Source organism: Triturus cristatus, chromosome 12 (assembly GCF_964204655.1).
Source record: "Triturus cristatus chromosome 12, aTriCri1.1, whole genome shotgun sequence".
Taxonomy (NCBI): Eukaryota; Metazoa; Chordata; class Amphibia; order Caudata; family Salamandridae; genus Triturus; species Triturus cristatus.
Window position 1 is genome coordinate 23692615 of NC_140595.1, and position 25041 is coordinate 23717655.

Below are 25041 nucleotides of genomic sequence, written 5' to 3' on the forward strand. Positions count from 1 at the left end.
TCATTGAAAACGCATCCCCAACCCTTACTGAGCAGAAAAACAACCTTTCGCAGCCCTGCGCATCCGCTGGGGCTCAGAGCGGCCCCGGCTCTGGGGGGATGTCATCATTCTGAAAGCATCCCTGCCCTTTGATACTCCTGTGTGAAGGTGCTGGCTGCGTGCGAGCCGCTGTGCAGCTTCGGAGCGCTTGTTAAAGCTCACTGGCCAGGTTGCACACACTTCACCACATTAAGGACATTCTCGGCTGAAGGCAAGGGCATATACTGTACCCGGCACCAGAGGCAACAACTGCACACCGCAGCTGGCCGAGGAGAGGGAGAGCCGAAGCGAGGCAGACCGGGAGCACAAGGGAAGACATGAAAGCCAGCTGTAGAGGGGATCGCCCCTGCGCACGGGGACCAGGATTCTTAGCAGCATCGCAGAGCCCCGGACAATCCATCCCTCTTAAATACGTGCCGGGGCCACCCCAGGGGCTTGTCAGTGATTACAGGGACCCGTCTTGCACGGAGGTGGTCGTCGGGTGTCTGCTAGACAATATTAACCCCCTATGTGCTCTCTAGTACTCCTGCCGTCTCACTCCCTTCTCCGGCTGCACCTGTAGCACTCAGTGTCCTGTCCCACTAGAGTTCGGGTGTGGAGGTCCCTCCTGCTGTACCACGGGACAGGCGTGGCAGCGCAAGGGGGTGCTCCAGTGCCAGTGTGTGAGCAGGAGTAGCACATGGGTTCCAGGGCAAGGAATCGGCAGGGGGGGGGGGGTACTGATCTTGGCGCCGAGGTGGAGTAGTTCACGTGCATAAAACAAGGGCCGTGGAGGCGAAGGGATCTGAGGGCGAGTGGGTTACCTTCCCTCGAAGGAGCAGAGCAGGTTCTCTGCATACCTGGGGAGGAGGATGGGTTTTGGCGCAGGTGCTGGAGCCCACGGAGTGTATTTTTCAGTGTACGAGTTTGGCTTCCCCCGAAGGGTGGTAGCATCCACCTGTAGGGGCAGAGGTCAGCGGCAGCCGGACTACAACCCGCCGGCACCATGTTTTTTTGAGCATCCCCTCCACACAGGACCTAATGGACTCCTTTGGAACCCGCTATGTGGTTAAGTAAGTACCGTAAACACTACGGGGCAGATTTACAAGCCCCTTGCGCCACTTTTGCATCACTTTTCCAATGTTTAAAGTGGCGCAAGGGGCTTGGAAATCTGCCACTACATCTGGAATTTAAACGCGCATGGTGTCGTCTAGCCCTGTGTTTTCACTGACTCGGTTGTGCCCTTTGATTCCAGCTTTATTCCCTGTATCCGAAGGGCTTCCTGCTCTGCAATGTGCGCTACAGTGACCTGTACAGGTGGAATGAGAAGGTATGGGACGCAGAGTGTGCTGGGCCTCCTGCTGGGTGTGAGGCGTGCGTCGTGTCTCTGGTAGCGTTACCGGCGGCGTCAGGGCCCCAGGAGAAGAGCTAGATCTGGGGGAAAACATTTCGGGAACCCATAATTTAGGGGTCAGGGTATGGCAACGGAGTGGGGGTGAAATTACGAGGGGCAGAGGCTGACGGGCAATATATATTGTTCTGAAAGAAACTGCAATAAGGACAAACGTCACAGCAAATCTGTTCTTGCCTAAACTGGTCACAAAGGGTGTATTTTAGAATATTTTATGAGGTTGGGCAAGGCTCTTGCTGCAAAGATCTTCGTGTGTGTAGAAAATCCCAGAGGGTATTAATGGTAACATGACTGGTGGTTAGTTAATGCATTTACTGGAGAGATCTGTGTTTTGTCTAGTCACAGTGTGACTCTCAAAGTTGTATAAGAGGATTATTTTCTCATGTAAAACAAACATGTTTATTTTATGTAGATAGATATGTGGGTAGTTGCCCTTGACAAAGTGATAATTTTGTTTTTGTAGTTCATAAATTTCAGTCCTCTTACAATAGCTCATTGAGCTAAGAACCACCATCTAGAAGCTGCATGCAAACTACAAAGCAGGGATGTATACCCTTATTGTTTATAACTCTGGCCCCATTATACAGCTCCTAAAAGAGTTCATTTGGAAACTCCTAATCAATAATTATACACGCATGCGCATCGCGCGCTGCTGAGCCCGGCGGAGCAGCGGACCCTGGAGCTCCGGAGGTAGAGAGGCGGCGGGGGTCATGTCACAGGCCACAGCGCCTGGAGCCCCAGGACTGGTTTCGGATTCCAACAGGCTCCTCGCGTGGGGAGATTTGCACCCGATCTTGTGGTAGGTTTCTACGGGCTCTTTGAACCAGGGTGCCACAGATTTAGTTAGTGGCCCAGCGGGGGCTGGCCGTAGCCCACTGGCTGTGTCCGTTTATTTGTCCGTGGTGGGCAGGCCCCCCTGGGCGCATTCAGCATGATAAAAGGTGCATACAGAGTGGGTCAAAGGTCGGCTCCTTCAATCAGTTATCGAGGGAGGGGTTGATCAGAGACCCTGGAACTGTTAGTAGTTTACCTAAAAGATCAAAATTTAATTCCAATGATCGAGGACACAAGAGGCACAAAAAACTGTCATGTTGGGGATCTGTGGCTGCGCCAGTTAGAGACACCACTCCCTGTATTCTTTTCTTTGTCTCACCCATGACACTCCACCTCCCAAAGTTACTAGACTAGTTCGCAACTACCATAATGCAGATACCTTACTGGGATATTCTGAGAGGTCACAGGCACAGCCGCTGGTGCTTCTGCCATGAAGCCGGCAGGGACATACGCAAAGATCTGCTGTGCACAGTGTAATTACTATGTATATCGGATCAAATCTGCGAAGTGGCAGTTGTGCAGTGCACATTTGAGTAGGATGTCCCAGAAAGTGTGTAAATGTCTACTTTGTTAATGGAGGAAAAAAACGATTTAAATGTCACCCGCAGGACAGCCCTCAGCTTGGCTCAGCCCATGGCTTGCCACTATGCTGCACCGCAGGACAGGCTGCTGTGTCTTCAGCATCACATTGCTGCAGGTAATTCAGGTGCGTCTGCACATGTGTATTTGTTGTCCAGAGCTGCTTTACAGACGATCGCCAGCTCTCTGGTTATGGTGAAGCAAGAGCATGTTCATTCGTAGTCTCCAGAACTGAGTGACTCACTGCTAGAATCGAAGCCTCTGGGGCACACTACCAGTGCTGGGAGTTCGATTTCAGCATACGGCGAGCTACAAGCGCACACAGACCCTGCATATTAGGTGGTAAGTTAGTGTTCTTGGCTGCAGGTCTGTTGGTCTTTGCGAGTAGAAATGTCTTTTTTTTCTTATTTTTGGTATAAAGCATATAAGCGTGTTTTTTTTTTTTACTGTCCTTCCAGTGCTGCATGGCTGAATAATTAAAAGGTCCCAAAGGCCAGACCTATTGCCTTCCTCCCGAGGGAAGAGGAAATGGGCACATTCCAATCATTCCTGCATGAATGTGGAAACCATTGTGTGAAGCAGGAGGGAAGGGGGTGGGGAGGCTGAGTGCAAGGAGACCCCAGGCCTGTCCGTCACGTGTGCCCCAGCACAGGCCAGCCGATCCCTCCTTTGTGCTTCACAAAGGCCAGTTGCCCTTATGTGCCCTTACACGGTGTGGACTGTCACTCTCCTATGGTTTTACCGGGTACGGTCGTTTTGTGTGCCTTTTAAACAGGCCTGTCCCCTAAACAAGGCAACCTCTCAGACTCTCATTCAGGATTGTTTACCATGTTTTTGTGTCCTCATACATGGGGATTCGTCACTGCTCTATACCCATACAAAGGCCGCACTACAACTTGGACTGTAATAACTGTCCTTACAGCTTGTTTATTTAATTTTTTCAGGTAAATTTTGTACAATTGTATAGCGTGGGCACGGGGGCTGTTAGAAAAACCCCACTCCCACACCAGAAGAGGTGGTGGTAACGGGGTCTTCCCAGACATACACAGTGGTAGCTTGGCTCGAGTGGTCAGGGGTCAGGCACCGTGTTAAGCATACGCAATACCCACACAATAACCATGCGTGCATCCGTTCCAAAAACGACACTACACCTTAAAAATTATACTGAAAATATATCTCTTTATCTTCTTTTCTCTTAGTTGCTGATTAAATAAATAATAAGACAATTACAGTACACAAGGCTTTTTCTGTGGAATGGTACGTCAAATAAGTACTGTCTTAACGATTCAATAAATAAGGTAGATCATAAATAATCAAGGCATAAATATAAGTGCATTACATTACAGGCAATTAAATATTATGAGGCAATAAATACTGTACGACAATAAATATTGTGAAACAATAAATACTGTGAGGCAATAAATAGGATAAATACAATAAATACAGTGCTCTCAATAAATAATAAAAGCCAACAGTGACACTTGTAAAATCAGATCACATTTAAAATACTATGGGCTGATTTGGCCCAGTCACAGCTTGTGGTGAGGTGGATGGCCTGAGGGGTATACTCCCTGGCTTGGACAAGGCTGAGGCCTAAACTGAGGTAGATCAAGGGGGAATCTAGAGATCTGGCTCTCCCACACTACACAACCCCTCTGTATTAGTCTCAGCTCACCCCTGGCACAATCAAGCTGGTTCCAGCACCTCTCTAGCCCCTAGGATAGTCTCTCAGGGCTCCACAGGGCCTTAGGCGCCCTCTATTCCACTTACTCCCCTTTTTATGAAGCTCCGACGCCGCTGGAGTCGTGTCGACGCCGTGAGGCGGTTCCGGTTCGATGTCGGCGGCCTCGGCGCTATGTCAGTTCTTGACGACGTCGATAGGCGGTTCCGGTTCGATGTCGGCGGCCTCGGCTCGATGTCGATCTCCGGTTCGATGACGTCGGGCAGTCTTGGCTCGATGTCGACTTCGGGCAGCTCCGGTTCGATGTCGGCGGCCTCGGCTCGATGTCGGCCTCCGGTTCGATGACGTCGGGCTGTCTTGGCTCGATGTCGACTTCCGTCGGCTCCGGAGTGCGACCTCCACTCCCGACCTCCGGCACGATTCTCTTCAGGTTCCGGCGACTCCGGAGTGCGACCTCCACTCCTGACCTCCGGCACGATTCTCTTCAGGTTCCGGCGACTCCGGAGTGCGATCTCCACTCCCGACCTCCGGCACGCTTCACCTCGGTCTCCGGCGACTCCGGAGGGCGGACTTCACTCCCCCGTCGACGCCGCTCACTCGACCTCGGGTGACTTCCTCCTCGACCTCTGGTACTCTCCACGACCTCCGTCGGCGCCCTCTCTCGACCTCTGGCGGCTCCGGGTACGACGTCTGCTTTCCAGTCAGCGCCGCTTCTCCACCTTGGGCTCCAGGTCTCGGGCTTCTCGACGTCGGACTCCAGGGAAACCAATAAACAGGTCAGATTCTTGCTTTGCTTTACTTCTAAGGCCTGTACCTGCTGTCCAGGTCCTTAAGATGGTTTTTCTTGCTTTTTCCCCACACAGGGCTCCAGGCTGGGCATGTGTGTTGTATCTAAATAAGATAGACTGGAACAGATACAGGTAGCCGGGGAGGCGGGTGGGCGTGTGTAGATCTGCAGCTCTACATGCCAAGAACAGATGCATACTGGCAAGTAGCATACTCCGTTTGAGGCATATGAGCTGCAGATTACACACTTATGCATAGACTATATAGCAGTTACCAACCCTAGCGGCGACAACCGGTATCTGTTGCAGTGGTTTGAAATAGTGTTTTTAGTACAACATGGCCCACACTAGCTTGTTGCTTGGTTTGCACATCTACACAGTAATGTTTGGTGAAAGTGTGCGGTGTTGACCATGTAGCTGCCTTGCAGATATCATCTAATGGGATTTTCCCTAGAAAAGCCATAGAAGGCTATCTTTCGTGTAGAGTGGGCTTTAGGGGGAACAGATAGCGTGCATTTTGCCTTTGGGTTGGTACGGAGGACAACCTTGTTCGGGTGCATTTGGAGAAAAGGTTCTTGTATAGTAAGTGCTTGTATCTCACTGACCCTTCTAAGGGAAGTGATGGCTACAAGAAAAGCTGTTTTCCATGTGAGAAATTGCAGTTCGCATTTATGCAAAGGTTTGAAAGGCGGTCCCATTAGCCTAGTGAGAACTATATTTAAGTTCCACACAGGTGAGGGTGGTACTCTGGGGGGGAATTATTCGTTTGAGGCCTTCCATGAAGGCTCTAATGGCAGGCACTCTGAAAAGTGATAGCTGCTGTCTGTTTTGTAGGTAAGCGGCAATTGCTGCGAGGTGTATCCGAATGGATGTATATGCTAGTTACACCTTTGTAGATGGAGTAAGTAGCATATGATGTGTTGTATAGATACGTCTAGAGGGTTGGTTGTGTTATGGCAATAAATAACAAATCTTTTCCACTTAGCAGCGTAGCAGGCTATAGTGGAAGGGCGTCTAGCTTCTCTGATTACGTTCATACAGTCAGGGGGAAGGTTAAGGTATCCGAATTCTAGGTTCTCAGGAGCCAGATCGCAAGGTTGAGCTGAGCTGGGTCCGGGTGCTTGATCTCTCCATGGTTCTGGGTTAGGAGGCATGGTGAGAGGTGTAATTTTTGGTGTGGCACTACTGAGAGTTCCAGCAGCGTGGTGTACCACGGTTGTCTGGCCCATGTTGGAGCTACTAGAATGAGCGCGAGGGAGTGCTGCTGTAGCTTTCGCACCACTAATGGAATTAGTGGGAGAGGTGGAAAGGCGTATGCAAATTTGCCTGACCAGTTCATCCATATCGCATTGCCTTTGGACAATGGGTGTGGGTATCTGGCGGCGAAGCTTGGGCATTTTTTGTTTTCGTGGGTGGCGAATAGGTCTATTTGTGGATGCCCCCACATCTGAAAGAACGGGGGAAGAACTTGCGGGTGAAGTTCCCACTCGTGGATCTGCTGCGTCTGTCTGCTGAGCAGATCTGCCATGGTGTTCTGGACTCCTGGGACATGTTGGGCTAGGAGAAAGATTTTGTGTGGAATTACCCATCTCCATATGCTCTGTGCTAACAGAGAGCTGCGGAGAGTGTGTGCCGCCTTGTTTTTGGATGTAGTACATGGCGGTCATGTTGTCTGTGCGGATAAGGACTGCCTTGCCTAAAATCTGTGTGTGAAAGGATATTAGGGCTAGAAAGATTGCCAGTAGCTCCAGATGATTGATGTGGAGTAACTTTTGTTGCGGCGTCCATGTGCCCTGCACTGTGAGGTGTAGTAGATGAGCTCCCCAGCTGGAGAGCGATGCGTCTGTTGTCAGGATTATTTGTGGAACCGGGTCCAGGAACGGTCGACCTCTGGAAAGATTTGTGGTGTTCCACCACTGCAGAGAGCGATGGGTGCGACCGTCGACCAACACCAGATCTGTCAGTTGCCCCTGGGCCTGGTTCCATTGGCGCGCTAAGCACTCTTGTAGAGGATGCATCTGGAGTCTTGCATGAGGTACTATAAAAATGCAAGAGGCCATCATCCCTATCAGTTGCATAAACACTCTTGCTGGGAGGGAGTGTTGAAGTATGAATTTTTGACGCAAAGCTTGAATGCTTGCGATCCTTGCCGGATTGGGGTAGGCAATGGCTTTTGAGGCATCTATGGTGGCACCGAGGTATTGCTTTATGAGGGATGGTGTTAACTGGGATTTTTGGTGGTTCACCGTGAAGCCTAGTTGGTGCAGTAGCTGGATTGTAGTGGCGGTGTGGTGTACACATTGGTTGTAGGACGCGGCTTTTATGAGCCAGTCGTCCAGATACGGGAAGACGTGAATGTGCTGTCTTCTGAGGTGTGCCGCCACTACCGCTAGACACTTGGTAAATACCCGTGGTGCTGTTGTGACCCCGAATGGGAGCACCTTGAACTGGTAGTGTTGCCCGTCCACTACGAATCTGAGGTACTTTCTGTGGGCATGATGTACCGGAATGTGAAAGTACGCGTCTTTCAAGTCCAGTGTGGTGAGAAAGTCGTTCTGGGAGAGGAGCGGAAGTACCTGCTGAAGTGTTACCATGTGAAATTAGTCTGAATGTATGTATGTGTTTAGAGGCCAGAGATCTAAGATAGGTCGTAGAGTCTCGTCTCTTTTTGGTATCAGAAAATATAGGGAGTAGACTCCCACATTTTGCTGATCGTGGGGGACCTGTTCTATTGCGTGTTTTTGTAGGAGGGAGATCACCTCCTGCTTTAGTAACGTGGAATGTTCTTGTGACATTGGGCGTTGCCTGGGTGGAATGTTGCGGTATCTGAGGAGTAGCCTCTGCCCGTGCCACGAAAGGAAGAGCGGCGAAAGGAGCATCTAGGAGGGTGTGACTGTAGGGCTCCCATAGATTTCGCCGTATCTATCTTTTTTCATCTTCAAGGGCCTCATCTATCTTTGGGCCGAATAAATGTTCCTGATCGAATGGGTGGTTTAATATAGAGGCTTGTACCTCGGGTTTAAAGCCGGACACTCTCAGCCAAGCGTGCCGATGGAGTAGGACACTGGTGTTAATGGCCCTGGAAGCGGTGTCTGCTGCATCTAAGGCACAGCGTATAGAGGTATTGGTTATGGTCTTACCCTTTTGGATTAGTTCATTGGCCCAGTTTTTATATTTTTCTGTGAGATGGTGCATGATGGTTTCTAGCTCATCATAATGTGCCCTGTCGTATCTGGCCAATAGCGCTTGCGTGTTGGCGATACGCCATATGTTAGCTGCCTGTGACGCAGTGCGTTTTCCTGATGCGTCCAGGAGCTTTGATTCCTTGTCAGGTGGTGGTGCTTCGTCTGACGCCTGAGAATTTGATCTCTTTCTTGCGGTGGATACCACTAGGGAATCCAGTGGCGCTGGCCCTTTGATGTAGGCAGGGTCTGTAGGGGCAGCTTTGTACTTTTTTTCTATACGTGGGTTTAGGACCCTAGCCCTGACTGGGTCTTTAAAAACCTCTGGCGCATGTTTTATTACCCCTTTGAGCATAGGTAGTATAGCAGTAGACCTATGCGCTGTATCAAAGGTATCTAGGAGGAAATCATCCTCTACTGGGTCAGTGTGTAGCTCTACCCCGTGATAATGTGCCGCCCTCTGAAGTAGGTGGTGAAACCTAGTGAGTCTTCTGGCGGTGATGGCCTGGATGGATATAGGTCATCTTGTGGGACATCTGGAATGTCCGGATTATTATAATCATCCCAGGGGTCTGGGGATCCTGTAGGGGTGGGGTCTTGTGGCACATCTGCTGGGTCGTAGTATGGGTCCCCCTGATCATCATGGTCTGGAGACTGGGTCGGAGAGCGATGAGGCAGGGGTGGAGAAGGTGGAGGGGGCAGAGGTGGAGAGGGTGGAGGAGGTGGGGAAGGCACTCTGAAAGGGGAGGTAGCACAGTCCTTCCTCTTTGGAGGTGGAGGTGGAGCTGGTCTGTCCAAAAGTCTCTTTTTAGAAGAAAGTGCCAAATGTCCAGTTTTTAGATCCTTGTGTCTTTTGTAAAGGATCCGGCGTAAAAAGTTCTTGCGACTCTGGTTGTTCGGTCGGCGCCGATGTTCGGGGCCGACGGCTTCCTTGGCTTGTCTGTGCCGTGCTTTTTAGGAACCTCCGATTTTTAGATCGGTGCCGATACAGGCCTCGGCGCAGGAGTGTCGGTGCCTTATGATGTTTGGTCGGCACCGAGAGGCTAGGTTTCGACACCGAGGGCTTTGGTGTGGAGCTCGGTGTCGAGGTAGAGGCCGATCTTTTCTTCGGTGCCGAAGGGTGTTTTTTGGCACCGCTGGCAGGCTGGCTCGAGCCCGAGCCGCCTGAAGGCTTACTTGGCTTCGTCACCGGGCCCGAAGGTGGGGTGTTCGAAGCAGTGTCTTTGGTCTTGCCTGGGCCCGAAAATGAAGGCGTGACCGAAGCCTTTTTGGGTGTCGGCGCGGGAGGGGGAATTTTACTCATGACCCTCTGCGCCGGGGTGATGTCCTCCACATCCGAGTCGTCGGCTTCGGAAGCACTGACGAGGTCCTCTTCGGTGTGCTGGTGTCCCGGAGCTTCGACGTCGTCCCCGAAGATGTCGACTGGAACGGAGGTCGAGGAGTGCGCCATTTTTCTTCTGGCCCTTCGATCTCGAATAGTCTTTTTAGATCTAAAAGACTTGCAGGCGGGACAGTCTCAAACCTCGTGTTCAGGGGAGAGGCAGAGGTTGCACACCTCATGAAGATCGGTGTGGGGGAATTTGGACCCCCATCGAGGGCACTTCTTGAATGGAGTTCTTTCCATCAGCCGGGACCGGAGCCTGGAGAGGCCCGAAGGCCGCCGTCGATGACTGGAATCGAAAGTACGTCGAAGAAGAAGGTGATTGAGGAGATCAGTATCTAAACAATACCACAGAGAGCGAGGATTTGCTTCGATCGTTGAACTGGAATGTTCGGAGCTGGAGCGCGAAGTATTACTTCCGAGCCCGATGGCAGAAAAAAAACAATCTGAGGATGGAGCCGAAGCCCATGCGCAATACGAACCAAGGGAGGAGTCACCGACCTTGTGACTTCCAAAGACTTTCCAAAAGGAAAAACAAACTGCAAACATCCGGGCCCAACACCAGATGGCGATCTATGCAAAAGTGTGTAATCTGTAGCTCATATGCCTCGAACATATACTTACAGCATTGAAAGAACGTAGAACATCAAGAGAATGCCAAAGGGCCTTGAGGAACAGGAAAAAGGATGTATTATCTTTTGAAGTGTCTTTGGAAGAGAAATGATTTGAGGTCTGTTTTGAAAGTCCGGGTAAAAGTGGTGGTACGGGGAAATGGAGGAAGAGAGTTCCAGATTCGGACTACATTGCCTGAGAAGGATTGAGCCATCGATATTTCTTTTTTGAAGGTAGGGGGCTCAAACAGCAAGTTTTCAGCATTACGAGAAATACTAGAAGCATTGAACCCTCGCAGAAGCCTGATCGTTTTATCTGTTTTGTTGTTTTTAGTTTTAACTTAATTACTGCTGCTACTGGTTTTAAAATACTGCTGCTACTAGTTTTAAAAATTGTTTCCTGACGTTCACGAGGAGAGCTGTGTTAAAAAGCTCGAGGGTAGTGGGGCATCCCTCACACGCACTTAGGCGCTGGGTCAACCCTCTAGTAGCTGGAACCGATGCATGACTGACACCATATAAGCGCCAGATGACGGGACCGTTCAGCGGGCGTGCCAAAGGCAAGCCCGTATGCGCCTGAACGGGCCCAGGGGCCAGAACCTCTCCTCCCCTAGATTACTACTGTTACACCAGCTCGCAGCTCAAACAGTTAAATAGAATCTCAGGGCCACAATGTGCACACTATCTTGATCGAGACGCTTCCGGACAGGTGTCATCACTTTCGGTTTGAACTTTCTGCACTAGCTGTCTCCCCACCACCCCCTTTGAAATTATATCAATTATTCCTACTTAACTGTAGATCTTTGCACCAACATACGGCGGAAATCTCTATGTTCTTAAAAGACTCCAACCCAGAAGTCCTGTTCCTCACAGAAACCTGGCTTAATTCCAGCTCAGAGCCGGATATTGTCCAAGCACTTCCCCCTGGACATTTAATTCAGAGGGTGGACAGAGCGACAGGCAAGGGGGGTGGTATTGCTATTATTTATAAAGACTATTTGACTTGTCACCTGTCAGGCAGCCCGTTATCTGACTGAGAATTCCCACTTCAATAGAATTTACCCCCACCCTCATTATCAGGTATTCTTATCTATCGCCCACCTGGGGTGACGGGCCAATTTTGCAAATCCATGCTAGAAACAGTTGTCAATCTTGCCAGTGTCACTGCTAATTTTACTCTCCTAGGAGATTTTAATTTGCACTTTGATGACCCCTCAGCGCTCACCGCAACTGAACTAGCGCAAGACATCACGGCCTATCTACTGCTTCAGAAGTTCCAGCAAGCAACCCATGTTAAAGGGCACCTCCTTTTGTCTAATCTGGGAGACCTAAAGGGGAAAGAACCCATCCCCCTTCCGTGGTCAGACCACTTTTTTATCCCCTTCTTCTGGTTGTCATCAAGCACTGTATCACATACTCAACTAACACGAACCCAAATTCGACCTTGGTCCAAACTCTCCCTGGAGAGGTGGACTCGAACTCAAAAAGACTAAACCGAATCCTGATCCTAATCCAGTTGCAGCCAACGAAAGCTTTTGCAATTGGATCGAGGGATCACTCAATTTGGAGTTCCCTAAAATATCAATTCAGAAGAAAGCTGGATCTAACAAGTCCGCCTGGTTTCCCCCAAATTACATATATTAAAACAGCAATGTAAAAAATTGGAAAGGGTCTGAAGGAAAGATTTCTCACCCGAGAAGAAATTGGACTATAGAGCGGCCATTGGACGGTATAAGGCATAAGGCAGAAATAAAAAAAGCCCAAGCCACCTATTATGAGGAAAAGATCGTGTTCGCCGCAAATTCCTCTAGAGAAACCTTCCTCATTGCCAAAAAGCTACTCAAAGTCGCTGGCCCTACGGCTGTACCGGACACCTCAGGTTTCCACTGCAATGAAAACGGTAAAAGTGTTGCTAAAAAAAAAAAAAAACCTGGACCCAGCCGACCTGGGTAACTATCGCCCCATTTCGCTCCTCCCTGGAATTAGCAAGATGGCGGAGAAATATGTTCACCACATGCTCTCCGCGTTCCTAGAATCCAATGATATGCTCCACCCCTCCCAAACAGGCTTCCGCCCACGCCAAGGTACTGAAACCACCTTACTAGCAATGGTGGAAGAATCTAGAAAGATTTTCGATTCAGGAGGGTCATCAGCCATTATCCTCCTTGACTTGAGCGTGGCCTTCGACACGGTATCTTGGTTCACGGCCTCAGGAGTGACAGGCACAGCCCTACTATGGCAACAATCTTTTCTAAGAATAAAGATTCTTCCAGGTGTTTGAAGGCAATACCATCTCAAATCCTATTTCCTTGCAGTGCGGAGTTCCTCAGGGTTCATCCTTGAGTCCCACTCTTTTTATTATTTATTATTATTATGATTTGTAAGGCGCAACAAATCATCCCCAGGGGGATCTCTCAGCACCTATGAAAAAAACAGGTCTTAAAACATCCAGGTTTTAAGCAGTTTCTTGAACTGTGCCAGATTAGAACAGGCTCGGATCTCATCTGGTAGGCTATTCCAGTGGACGGGGGCTAGGTGAAAAAAAGCACTACTGCCCATTTTAGTTTTCTTGATTCTCTGCGTGCAGAGCAATTTCTGGTTGCTCGATCTCAACTGATGCATGGGAATGTACAGCTCTAGTTTCTTCTTGAGGTAGGCAGGGCCCGTCCCCTGAAGAGATTTAAACACTGTACACAGGAGCTTGAAGACTGCTCTTTTCCTGATTGGAAGCCAATGCAATTGACGCAGGAGAGGTAGTGACAGGGTGCATGCAGGTTTGTTGAGGGCAAGACTGGCTGCTGTATTTTGGACTACCTGCAACCTTGATAATATATCTTCCCTGATTCCAACTAGTAGTGAGTTTCCATAATCTAGTCTGCTGACCAGAAGCGCCTGAATAAGGGTTTTTCTGGCCATGAGAGGAATCCAGGGGAAGATTTTTCTCAACATTCGCATTATTCCGAAGCAGGTGCCCGAAATAAGCTTTCCATGGAGGAGCATGTGAAGACTATCATCAATTAATTATGCCCAAGTTCTTTGCCCACCTTTTTGGTGTCGGGGCTTCCCTGAGTTATACCCGCCACCATTCAGGGGTCCACAATTCCTCAGCTTTACCAAACACCAAGAGCTCAGTTTTATTGGAATTGAGCTGAAGGAAGTTCTTACTTATCCATGTGGCTATTTTTAGTATACAGCTTTTGAACTTTGCTCTGGTCACTGCGGGGTCCGACTCTCTGGGGACTATCACTTGAGTGTCGCCCGCATAAGAGATCGTCTCGAACCCGCAGGATCTAATAGAGGCCAGCGGCGCCACATAGATATTACGTGGTCTGAGACACACAAGTGTCCAATTGGACACACTGTGTTCTGTCGGTTAAGAAACTTTGCAGCCTTTTGAAGGGCATTCCTCTGACACCAACGTCTCGTAGCTTATCCAAAAGGATTCTATGAGAGATGGTGTCAAAGGCTGCCGACAAATCGAGAAGAACTAGCATCGAGCGAGTCCCCATTATCCAGTGACATCCTTCTTGTGTCAGTTACTTTCGTCAATGCGGACTCAGTGCTATAGCATGCACAGAATCCCGACTGGGAATGGTCAAGAAAATGATTTTGTTCTAGATAGCCGGAGAGTTATTAATCAATGCCTCCATAATTTTTGAGCAGCATGGGAGGAGAGAGATAGGTCTGTAATTTTGTAGATCTGAGGGATCAGCTAGTGCCCTTTTCAAAAGTGGCTTAATTCGCGCATTCTTCCACTTGCGAGGGAACGTGGCCAACGAAATATTACAGACTTCAGAGAGCGCATGGGAAAAAACCGGGGAAAGTTCTGAAATAATAAAAGGGGGAGCCAGGTCTAACCGAGAGCCAGATTTTGTGTGCGCTAATAAGGACACCACTTGCTCGCTGGTAATGGCTGAGAAAGACTCTAAACCAGGTGATATGGGGTCTTCCAACGGGGATGCTACCCCCTTACAAGCCTCTTCCAGCCTTTTAATGTCTATAGCGGATATTGTATCCCCCTTCAGGATTCATACAGTGACATACGCCGACGACACGCAGCTGGTTGTAGCATTGGACCATCCCGACCAGTTGTCCAGTGACCTTCACTCCTGCCTCGAGGAAGTTGCCAAGTGGATGAGTTTGTCTCACCTAAAACTTAATGGCAAAAAAAACGAGCTTATGATTCTCGGCAACCCTCTAAGCTTTAAAGCAAGAACTATGTGGCCGGCTAGTATGGGCCAGGTGCCGGCCTCCAAAACTGAGATAAAAAGACTAGGAATTTGGCTAGACCAAGACCTTACTTTTAAGGCACAGGCTAGGAAGACTGCTGCCTCATGTTATGGCTTGCTTAGAATGACCCGCAAAGTTCTCCCCCTCCTACATTTTCAAGCACAATTCTTTCAAGGATAGATAATGGCAATGCCCTTTACCTAGGGGCCGCGAACTCCGTGGTCGCGAAACTTCAGATTGTACAAAATTGTGCAGCGAGACTGCTGACGGGGACCCCCTATCGTTGTTCATTAAGGCCCGCGTTATGCTCCCTCCACTGGCTCCCGGTGCAAGAGAGAATTAACTTTAAGGCCCTCTGCGCTGCCCATAAGTCTTTGGAAGGAAGTGGACCTCCTATCAACAAAGCCATGATTCGCCCGTATAGGGCGAATAGAAAACTTCGCTCAGATGAGCTCCACGTAGCAGAGGTCCCTAGGATCAAGAAGGCCAGAAGTGGCGGCCGGCTTTTTTCATACAACGCCGCCATACTCTGGAACACCCTTCCGCTGTATCTTCGTAGGGAACCCAACCAACTTACCTTCCTAAAACAGCAAAATACCTGGCTTTTCCCCTAGGGTGTCTGTTGTTCTAGTTACGGTGTTAGCGCTGGGATGCTCCCAGGTAGCCATGCGCTATATAAACGTCATTTCCTTCATTCTAGAGCCTCCAGAGATTTTAAGTTTATTCACCAGGTATCGAGGGGAGGAAATGTGCAGGGCTTTTTGGGTGATACAGGCAGTCTTGTAGATTGACCTTGTTTCAATGGGAAGCCATTGAAGAGAAAACAGTATGGGTGTGATGTGATAATTTCTTTTTGCCCCAAAAACAAAACGAGCTGCTAAATGGAGTAATTATTTCAGAGGGGGGAGGTGGGATTAGGGGAGGCCAGCAAGGAGAGAATTTCAATAGTCCAATCTAGAGAGAACCAGAGATTGGACCAAGATTTTTAGGTCTTGCTCCGGAAAGAAACGTCAAATCCCCCAGAGAAGACGCAGTTGGTAACGTGCATTCTCTGCAATGGAATCGATGTGGGAGTGTAGATTGAGCCTTTTGTCTAGTATAACACCAATAGATTTTGTGCTGTCGACAACAATAGGTTTGTTGTTGAGTAAATTTAGCTTATCCATCCAAGATTGAACAGGAGGAGGAGAGAGTGAGGTCGAGAGAAAGAGGAATTCAGTTTTGGAAGGATTCAGAACGAGTTGATGAGCTGACATCCAGTTTTGGATAGAGTTGAGTTGTGTTTAGGATCGAGAGGTCGTGAGCGGAAGACACCTTAAGGTAGATTTGGATGTCATCAGCATAGAGGTGGTAACGGAGCTCAGATTTACTAAGGAGATTTCCCAAAGGTTCCAAATAAAGAGGGAGCGAGGATAGATCCTTGAGGGACGCCTTGACCTACCGCTATTGAAGACGAAAGGTTGTTAGAAATTTTAAATCACTAGAGATCTATCCAAGAGAACCCTGTGCCTTCCAAGCCCATTCTTTTTTTAAGGTGTTCAGGAGAGTGTTGTGATAAACAGTGTCAAAGGCTGCAGAAAGGTCTAGAAGAATCGGAAGACAAGACTCCCCCGAGTCAAGAACACGCAGGGCGTCGGTCACTTGCAACAGAGCTGTTTCAGTGCTGCAGTCTTGCACGAAGACGGATTGAAATTAGTCGAGAAGATTGTTATCCTTGGTATGTATGGAAAGTTGTTTCGCTACACATCTTTCTGCGATTTTCGCAAGAAAAGGGAGGTTGGTGATGGGGCAGAAGTTGTTAAGGCCATTCGCATCAGAGGAGTGGGGTAACGTGACCTGTTTTAAGGGTAACAGGAAGGGAGCCTTGCCTGAGGAAGAAGTTAACCAGACTGGTCCAATAGGAAAGTGTGGGTGTAGAAGTCAAAAGCAATGTCACTAGGGATGGGGGGGTCAAAAGAATGGTTAGTGTTTTGTCTCGAGAATGCTTTTAAGGAGGGCATCCTCTGAGATGACGTCAAAGATCTGCCAAATGACTGAGGATTTGCGCTCCTATAGGGGGTAGGGCGAACGACCTGATCCACCAGTAGTTTCACTTTTTCATCAAAGAATATAGATAATTCTGCTGCTTTCATTGGAGGATCGTCAGGCTTGATGGTTGAGGGAGAAAAACTTGTATTTTTGAAGAGGTCAAAAAGTTTTTTTGAGTTGGTTTTTGGCTGAGTCAAGGAGGGTTCTGAAGTGTGAGACGCTTTTTCACGGAAGATGTGTTTGTGGTATTTTGATCTTGAAGAACGTAGATTAGTGGTGGATGGAGATTGTCTCCATTGTTTCTCAAAGGATATCATGTTCTTCCTTTCTTCATAAAGGGCTTTATTGAACCATGGTGCAGAAGGAATAGGCCTTTTCTTCTTGCTTCTAAGTGGAGAAACCTTATCACTTTCGACTGCAAGACTCGAGAGGCATTGGGATGTAAGATCGTTGACATCAGAGTTAGGGTCTAACATTGGAAGAGATAGCATTGAATAATTGCAAAGAGTGTCATGGTCAATGTTTATGGTGTTACGGAACCAGGTGGTAGTCTTTTTAGGTTGGTCAAGAGTTAGAAAGTGAGATCGGTGCAGAGAGAAGGGGATGAGGAAGTGGTCAGACCAGTCTACTTGAATAGGGTCAGCAATAGTTAGCGTATCTGCTTTAGGTATAACAAGGTCAAGAACTGAGCCCTTAGAGTGTGTTGGTTCTGTGCAGAGTTGGATAAGATCATTTGCTGAGAGAAAAGTGGCAAGCCTATTGGCAGCTGAGTCTTCCAAAGAGCCCCAGTGAAGACCAAAGTCTCCCAGAAAAATCTGTCTGTCCCTTTGAGAGTACTGGTCGCTGGCAAAGTTGGTGAATTTCTCAAAGAAGGAGGTGCAGTCACCAGGCGGTGGAAAATGGCATGAAATCTGAAAGGGGAGCAGTGTTTCACTTAATCCAGAGAAAGGCATTTGAATGTACGGAAGGAGCCGTTGGGAAAAACCTTGAATTGAAGGGAGTCTCTGAAGATGACTGCAACACCTCCCCCAACTTAATCTGTTCTGTCGTTTCTAAAGATGGAATAGTCGGTGGGTAGCAGAAGATCAAAAATAGAATGAGAGGTGTCGTTGAACCAGGTCTAAGTGAGGAAAAGAATGTTGTATACATATGAACAGCGTCGAATCTGCTTTGTGCCCACATGTTTAATGCCTGTGCAACAAAAAACATTGTGTTGCCGATTGAGTGAATGTTTCTTAGACCTACATGTTTGATGCCTAGGGAATAAACCACCCCCACTTGTATGAATATTGTTAAAGCAATCCCTAAAACTCTATTTTAACCAACATCACGGCAATATTTCATAGCAAACGGTAAACATTGTGAAGGATATCGTGTTCCCTGGCCTTAAGCCTTTCGTGATGTTTGAAAAGTGAGGAAAGTTTGGGAAACAGGTAAACATCCCCAACAAACAGCATAGTGGGTTTCAAATGCAGCTATAACAAGCATTTGCCATGCAATAGGTCTCGCATTTACGCGAGTTTGAGCTGTTGGCATTTATGTTTTGGTTTTTTAAACATCAATAAAAAGCCTCGTCATTTACAATGCCAATAGATTAAACTCGCGTAAATGTGAGACCTATTGTTTTGCAATAGGTCTCTCATGCTTGTTATATATAGTATTTGTCATGGGGCTCAACAATGCAAAGTCCTGTGTTGCTGTATTTGACACTGGGTCTGCGTTAGCAATATGTCTATCAGTTTGGAACAATGGGACTACTCTTCAAGGGTGTAATAACACTACTCTTGTCCAAACAAATGCTTGGAGAAGAATTATCAGCATAGTGGCGTAACAAAGGGCCCTCTTTCAATAATCTACAAGCTCTTTTAAGGGTAATCACCGCATAGCTGCCAAGGTTTCAGATTCCTATGTGACATTTTCATAATTTCAGTGTAATTATGAGTGACATTTCAATGACTGAGTGACACTTTCTCACAAGCGAAATCAAGCAATGAAGAGGAGGGACACAAATATCAGAAATTACACCCATTTGAGCAACAGGGAACTCCAGGACCATCTTAAAACTGCTGCTAAGCACCAGAAAGTTTCTCTGTCCATGTGGGACCCAGCCCAACAGGAAGGATGTGTGAGGCCCCAACATGAACAAGTTGCACACAGAGGCATCTCAGCTGGTTAAGTGCCACACTCTTAGCTGATTTGCGCGCAGACAGTCTGCCGAGCACCATTTTGCATTATCTAGTCACAGGCTGAGGCCGGCGCAGTAATCTCCCATACAACATAGCAGACAGCTTATGATGGTCAGAAACCTGCTTTAAATTACCCCCAGCAGTTTTGAGAAATAAACCGCAAACATAAAGGAGGAGATAGAAACACACACCTGGTCACAGCTCTAACCACAGCAGTCAGCCAGTTACCCATTAGCTAGTCTCATTCTTTTAGCACTAAAGTCACAAGGACAGTGACATTGAAGACTATACTGTCCTGTTTTGAACATGCTTTAGATTACAGGCTGTTCATTAAGACAGAGTTGAGAGAGGGAAAGAGATCGAAAAAGAAACGGTATAGGTGATATTGGAGGAGAGAGAGAGATGGGCAAAAAGCTTAAATGTTAGTGGAAAAGCAAATGTGAGGCACTTGACATGGCTATTGCAGAAAGTAAATATAGCCAGAGATGCGATGGCCAGCTTGGTTGATTTACAGATAAGATCTCGGTTATGGGATGGAAAACTAATGTGCTCTGCTGTGAATAACTTTACTGTTGCCTTGAAGCTGGGCGAGCACCCTGCGCCTTCCGATAAGTAGTGTCTGTGGATCCCCAAATGTAGGTCATGCAAAAAGTGTTCCATATTTGCTGAAGGGGCCCTGTCTGTATGGGCCCCACAGAATCTGCTGTGCATCCTAAACTAAATGGTTCTGAGCATTGAGGTTGCCAGGGAGTGGTGAGCAGAAATGGTTCAGGTGCAACAAGTAATCCTTTATGTGTTTTCTTTGTGCTCTACATTTAAAGAGACAGTTGGCAGTGAGTTTCAGACTCCTCTCCTCCAAGCTGGAGGAAATTGCTCCAGCACTGAGCTCATTCCCAGCTTCTGACAGAAAGATCCAGCGTTACCAGACCACAGAAGTACGAGTTACTTACCTTCGGTAACGATGTATCTGGTAGAGTCTATTCTAGCCACAGATTCCTTCACGTAGCATTAACCCCAGGCGTGAGACTGGATCCGGTAAACATTTTTGCCCAGCATCCCTGCGCGCTGGGGGAACGGCATCATGCGACTCCGCCAAGGCGTCGTCCGCGCACGGAATGTCAGCGAGGTCACGCAAGTCACACCCGGCGCGCCTACGTCAATTTTCTTCGGAGAACTTTTCCGCGCCACAACGCAGAGCCAGCAGACAATACTGCGAGAGTACAGGAACAGTGTGCGAAAGAGCAGAAAAAGGAATGGTGAGGAACAACACCATAAAGAGCAGTGCCCGGCACTGCAGTACCCAAAGGCAGGGAAAGACTAAAGAACAGAGCAGCAACCCTGTCAGTAAATAACCCCCCCACCTCCCCCCCGGAGACAAGGGACATGTGTAACAAGCATTGGCATAGCCAATAGGTCTCGCTTTTGGGACCTTATAAGTGTTTAGCCATACAACAGTTGCTGTTGTTGCACCAAAGATATTGTGCTGCATCACTAAATACTTATAAGGTCCCAAAAGCGAGACCTATTGGCTATGCCAATGCTTGTTTTTTTTTGGGGGGGGGGGGGGTTTACCACAGGCAGGAGGCATCTTAGGACTTTAACAACAGACAACTAAAAGCGGTCTATAGATGAGGTGCAAAAAGGCGCCTTCCCAGATGAAGCAGAAAGGGATTTAAACTACAGTAAAGAACATCTGACAAACATCGGTGTGAAAAGTCAGAGCTCTTTTAAGACAGACAGCAGGGAAATATGAACCGAAACATTGTGGACTTTAATTGCAGCCCCGCCTTCCTACAAATAAAAATGAACTTAAGTCACTCACGGGAGGACTCGTGTATTCATGCTCTGATGTCCCTCTGCTGAACTCTTCTTCCAAAAATATCTACCCCAAAGCAGCTGCACGAGACACATTTGGTCTTTTGTGCTCTTGCGTCATCACTTCCGTCACGGCAGACACATTTTAACACGGCTTCTCTGTGTAACAACTAAACATCTGAAAACCTCTCTGGTTCTTCTCACATCTGCAGATGTTGCTCTGCAGGGGGACTTTGTTATTGCCGAGCATTTAATAACTTGCAGACTAGGTGTATACATTTAGTTTAATACACTCTTAAAATGTTTAACGTTCAGAACCGATTTTGAAATTGAAAAACTGCAAGTTTGGTGGTTTAAATGTGATATTTAATAAGTACCTCGCCATTCTAGGTAGAGGAATATCCTACCTCGATCACCACCTCCGTTCTGTAAACCAAAAGCTGCATGACTACAACTAAAACAAGCCCGGCAGAGCGTGGCGCGCCCGTGCTTGGGGGCGGGGGAGCGCATTCCAGGCGGGGGAGCAGACCCTTTGAAGTGCTCCCAAAAAGCGGATTGCATGGCGGCACGATGCGCGTGCTTGTGCGCGTGCTAGCCATGCAATCCGCTTTTTGGGAGCACTTTTAAAAGCACCTATAGTCTTGCTTGCGATCGCTTACCTAACAAGCATTTGCAATGCAATAGGTCTCGCATTAGTAAAAGTTTGAGCTTTTGGCGTTGCAAATAATAATGCAACACCAATAGCTCTAATTTTTAGTAATGCGAGGCCTATTGCCAACAGACAGCTACACAAAAATAACGATAAACACAAAAATCACTCTCAATAGAAAGCAACAAGCTCCAGACTCCAATGCCAAACAATTGCTTAACCTCAGAGTGACGGGGTGCCAGGTCGAAGATTCGCAAAATGTTTCAGTTACTCTCTCCATCTCGACGGCAGGATACAGTATTGTTGCATAATAACAAAATAATTAATCATAAATAATTTGTAAAACGTGAAAACTTGTGCCGTGGTTGCGTTGAAAGGTGGGCCAGGCGTTCCTCCAGTGATTGCGGCCTTCAAATGCACAGGATGTCTTTTTAATTCAACTGCTGATTAATGTAATTAAATCCAATTAAAGAAACGAAACAAAAAGCTGAATGCTGGCAGTACTGACCCAGCCTGAATCGCCCGGGGACACGTGTAGGTTTCCAAGAAATTTTTGTTCCATTTACTGCTGCGCTGTGAAAGGCGTTAACGAAGGGGTTGTGTGGTGCCCGAGGCGGATTCTTAGATCTTAATCATAAAAGCCTTACGCACGCACACCCAGATTGACTTAGATAGAGTGGCACAGACATCCATGCCCATGCACTTTTAAAGAAATACACAAACCCGCACACTCAGCTAGAAGGGAATTCACACACAAGGCGGCCAAAAAGATTACATTATGGACTTGGCCCATTTAGAGGTGCTGGCAATGGTAAAATCGACCGAAAATTATGTTTTACTAAATGTAAATGCAGGTACGTAGCTTCAGATGGGCTGTTTGGGCGGGACACCCCCTTATGATTTCTCAGTCCGGTCATGCTGCGAATTGCCATGCCAGGGTGCAAGGCGGGCGATCAATGGGCAGGTACCGCCGCCATGGCACCTCATTTACGAAGAGTCAAGAGAACAGTTAATGCAATTTACAACCAGCTCTGATAATATGAAAAAACAAGCGTGACCAAGGCGGACCGCACTGAAAGCGGACCACGCTGAAAGGAATATGCTACTTACCAGTATGCATCTGTTCTTGGCATGTAGAGCTGCAGAGTTGTACACTTAGCATAGATCGCCATCTGGTGTTGGGCCCGGATGTTTGCAGTTTGTTTTTGTTCTTTGGACAGTCTTTGGAAGTCACGAGTTCGGTGACTCCTCCTCCGGTCCGTACTGCGCATGGGCTTTGGCTCCATCCTCAGATTGTTTTTCGCCAACAGGGAAATGATGGAGCGTAGTAATAACAGTGAGAAACCCATGTGTGTTGTATCTAAATAAGATGGACTGGAACGGATACAGGTAGCCGGGGAGGCGGGTGGGCGTGTACAACTCTGCAGCTCTACATGCCAAGAACAGATGCATACTGGTAAGTAGCATATTCCGTTTGAGGCATATGAGCTGCAGATTGTACACTTAGCATAGATTATATAGCAGTACCCAACCTTAGCGGCGACCACCGGTATCCGTTGCAGTGGTTTGAAAAAGTGTCTTTAGTACAGCCTGGCCCACACTAGCTTGCTGCTTGGAATGCACATCTACACAGTAATGTTTTGTGAAGGTGTGTGGTGTTGACCATGTGGCTGCTTTGCAGATGTCATCTAAGGGTATGTTCCCTAGAAAAGCCATCGAAGCCCCTAACTTTCTAGTAGAGTGGGCTTTAGGTGGAACAGATAATGTTCTTTTTGCCTTTTGATAGCAAATTTGTATGCACTTTACAATCCACCTAGCTATCCCTGATTTAGAGATGGGGTTGCCTTTATGTGGTGGAGAGAAGGAAACGAACAATTGTTTAGTCTTCCTGAAAGGTTGCGTTCTTTGTATGTAGTACAGCAAAGCCCTCTTAACATCAAGTGTGTGTAAGGCCCTTTCTGCAACAGATTGAGGTTGCGAGAAAAAGACAGGTAATTCCACCGATTGATTGAGATGGAAGGGGGAAATGACCTTGGGCAGAAACTTCGGATTTGTACGAAGTATGACCTTGCTGTGATGTATTTGTAAGTAGGGTTCCTGTATAGTGAACGCTTGTATTTCACCAACCCTTCTAAGGGAAGTGATAGCTACGAGAAAAGCTGTTTTCCAGGTGAGGAACTGTAGCTCGCATTTATGCATTGGTTCGAAGGGTGGACCCATTAGCCGTGTAAGAACTACATTTAGATTCCATACAGGGGAAGGTGGTGCCCTGGGAGGAATTACTCGTTTAAGGCCTTCCATAAAGGCTTTAATAGCGGGCACTCTGAACAGTGCTAAATGCTGTCTGTTTTGTAGGTAAGCAGCAATCGCTGCTAGGTGTAGGCGTATGGATGAATATGCCAGGTTACACCTTTGGAGATGGAGCAGATAGTATATGATGTGCTGTATGGATGCATCTAAAGGGTTGATTGTATTGTTATGGCAGTAAACTACAAATCTTTTCCACTTTGCGGCATAGCATGCTCTAGTGGTTGGACGTCTGGCTTCCATGATAATGTTCATGCAATCAGGGGGAAGGTTAAGGTATCCAAATTCTAAGATTTCAGGAGCCAGATCGCCAGGTTGAGCTGAGCTGGGTCCAGGTGCCTGATTTCTCCATGGTTCTGGGTTAGGAGGCATGGGGACAGGTGCAGTTTTTGATGTGGTACCACCGATAGCTGTAGTAGTGTGGTGTACCACGGCTGCCTGGCCCATGTTGGAGCTACTAGAATGAGTGTGAGGGAGTGTTGCTGTAGCTTCCTTACCACTAATGGAATTAGTGGGAGAGGTGGAAAGGCGTATGCAAATCTGCCTGACCAGTTCATCCATATCGCATTGCCCTTGGACAATGGGTGTGGGTATCTGGCGGCGAAGTTTGGGCATTTTGTGTTTTCGTGGGTGGCGAAGAGGTCTATCTGAGGATGCCCCCACTGTTGGAAGAATGGGTGAAGAACTTGTGGATGCAGTTCCCATTCGTGTAGTTGTTGCGTTTGTCTGCTGAGCAGATCTGCCACGGTGTTTTGTACGCCTGGAACGTGCTGTGCCAGGAGAAAGATGTTTTGGGGAATTGCCCATCTCCATATGCTCTGGGCTAAGCGGGAGAGCTGGGGAGAGTGTGTCCCCCCCCTGTTTTTGGATATAATACATTGCAGTCATGTTGTCTGTGCGAATGAGGACTGCTTTGCCCGAAATCTGTTTTTGAAAAGATTTTAGGGCTAGAAAGATCGCCAAGCGCTCCAGATGGTTGATGTGGAGCAATTTTTGCTGTGGCGTCCATAGACCTTGCATTGTGAGGTGTAAGAGGTGCGCTCCCCAGCCGGAGAGCGATGCGTCCGCTGTTAGAATCACCTGAGGAACCGGGTCCAGGAACGGCCGCCCTTTGGAAAGGTTTGTGGTGTTCCACCACTGCAGAGAGTGATGGGTGCGGCCGTCCACCAACACCAGATCCGTCAGCTGACCCTGGGCCTGGTTCCACTGTCGTGCTAGGCACTCTTGTAGTGGACGCATGTGGAGTCTTGCATGGGGCACTATGAAAATGCAAGACGCCATCATTCCTATGAGCTTCATAAATACTCTTGCTGGAAGAGAGTGTTGAGGAAGGAATGTTTTGCG

The 25041-nt window shown here is 48.0% G+C and overlaps 1 protein-coding gene across 9 annotated transcripts in view; it reads right to left on the reverse strand.

Annotated features, from left to right (window-relative positions):
- Window positions 1-25041, reverse strand: part of GATAD2A (GATA zinc finger domain containing 2A) — a 398521-nt gene that overhangs the window by 51911 nt on the left and 321569 nt on the right. The gene's annotated exons all lie outside the window — the stretch shown is intronic.